General features: G+C 26.8%; 1 non-coding gene across 1 annotated transcript; it reads right to left on the reverse strand.

Annotated features, from left to right (window-relative positions):
• Window positions 1–343: 343 nt before the first annotated feature.
• On the reverse strand, window positions 344–415 carry Trnaf-gaa (transfer RNA phenylalanine (anticodon GAA)). The gene has a single exon. It is a non-coding gene; the product is annotated as a tRNA-Phe (tRNA).
• Window positions 416–2,436: the final 2,021 nt, after the last annotated feature.

Raw genomic sequence — 2,436 nt, forward strand, 5'->3', positions numbered from 1 at the left:
AATTTTAATTTTAATTTTAATTTTAATTTTAATTTTAATTTTAATTTTAATTTTAATTTTAATTTTAATTTTAATTTTAATTTTAATTTTAATTTTAATTTTAATTTTAATTTTAATTTTAATTTTAATTTTAATTTTAATTTTAATTTTAATTTTAATTTTAATTTTAATTTTAATTTTAATTTTAATTTTAATTTTAATTTTAATTTTAATTTTAATTTTTTTTAATTTTTGATTTTTAAATTTTAATTTTTTTTTTTCGTTTCAGATTCATTAATTAAGGATACTTACCATAAAAATTTAACCAAAAAGATTCGGTTTTTGGTAATAAAAAAGATTTTATTGCCAAAGACCGGTCTCGAACCGGTGACCTTTGCATCTTCAGTGCACTGCTCTCCCCCTGAGCTACTTCGGCTTGCATAACTTCTTTCTTTAATCTCCAACAATTTGAGTGCAAATCCACGAATCACACAGAAAGTCAGAGGTTGCATTGATAAGATAACTTCTTTCTGACATACTTTTAATCACACTTCATATTTAGCACTGACAACTCTTAATAAGGACAACTCTCAATACTCTCAAGAGATATCAATGTGTGGTATCATCGTCGTCTGATAAGACTTTCCATCTAAAAACTTGCAAAACAAAAAAAAATCGGAATAATTAAAACATTTTCTCATGTTTCCTTCTCGGTAAAAATCTTGTTAAACACGAAATTTCTCTCACCAGTTATCAGTTTTTTATTATAACCGCACATCAGACGTTTTTTTTTTGTACGTCTTCTTTTTTGCCATATAAATAAATATAGAAATAATATTAATAAATAAACGATCGACCACGAAGACACGACAAGCAACATTGTTGCAAATGACTACTAAATCAGAACCTTGTTGGAACTCGCGTGAGTCGTATAAGTACTTGACATATATGGATGTACTGCGAACGCACAAGACACACAAGATTTATCGCTTTAAATAAAAATTGGCGGATAAGCTGTGCTGTACATAAATAATGATTATAATAAACAAAAGTGTCATATCAAATTAATTTTTTATTTCGTTAACAATAATGCACCTCTCTTAATGCGCGTTCCGTTCATTTTTATTCGTTTGGCGAAAAAACCACATACATTGTTGCAGAGGAAAAAAACAGCGGACAGGTAAATAAATATTAAATTTAAAAAAAAAATAATAATAAAAATGATTTTAATAATAATAAAAGGAACGAACTACACAACGCGCGCGGTTTATTGATGAAGGTGGATGGAATTATCATATTAAAATGTGTGTTTAGGGAAACGAATGAATCAGTATTTGGCCAGATTAAATATTCGAATATTGCTTTTATGGAATTGACTCATTTTTTGTAAAATTTACTCATTTGATGGAAAAACTTTTAATTTTGCATTAGGCAGATCGTTCAAGATCATTAAATAGATCAAAAAAAATTTCCCGCCAAATTTTCAAAATTCTTTTAAGCTTGGTTTGGATTTATTTGAATAAATTTTTGTATTAATTTTTTGTAAAACTTAATATTTTGATAGAAAACTTTCAAAATTTGCATTATGAATAGAAATTTGTTAACGATCAGTTAAAAGATCGATTACCAATGCAACTTTCAAAATTTCCCGCCAAAATCTTGTTAATCCTTATGATATTTATGCTTGGTTTGAATTAATTGAAATAAGGTTTTATTTTATTTTCTGTATAACTTAAAAATATGTTGGGAAATCTTTGAATTTTGCACAGAGAAAAAAATTTGAATGCGATCAGTTGAAAAAGATCCTCAGATCTTTTCATAATAAAAATTCAAATTTTCCCGCCAAAATCTTATATTTACTTTTGATATTTATAAATTGGTTTGATTTAATTGAAAAAAGTTAAATATATAACTTAAGTTTTTGTTAGAAAATCTTTTAACTTTGCACTGAAAAAGAAAATTTGACAACGATCAGCCATGATCTTTTCAAAAAACAAATTTAAAATTTTCCCGCCATTTTTTATAATATTGAAAATATGCTTGGTTTGGATTAACTGAAATAGAATTTTTAGCTTATTTTATAAAAAAAAAGCTTACCTGAAACCGATGATTTTTCTCTCAGCAGGATCTTTAAGTCTCAAATTCTATTTCAGGACAAATTATTGTTCATCATTGCTGCCCGTATCACGTACGCAACTCAGCCAACTTGAAAAATTGTTCTCAGAAATAACGTAGGAAGGTGTGTTTACTTGTTGTTTCTGTTGTTGTTGTCCCCATACGAGCATCGTTGACATGACATGGAACCCAATCCATGCACAATTTTCAATTAGCTTATTACAATGTATCATATCAGTTTTGCTTTAATACATTTTGCGCGCTTATCCTTTCAAATTTTACAATTATTGCTCATTCAGTCGTTTGGCTTTGGTTTATTAAGGAGTCTCTTGTTACAAAAAC

This window comes from Culicoides brevitarsis, chromosome 2 (assembly GCF_036172545.1).
Source record: "Culicoides brevitarsis isolate CSIRO-B50_1 chromosome 2, AGI_CSIRO_Cbre_v1, whole genome shotgun sequence".
Lineage (NCBI taxonomy): Eukaryota > Metazoa > Arthropoda > Insecta > Diptera > Ceratopogonidae > Culicoides > Culicoides brevitarsis.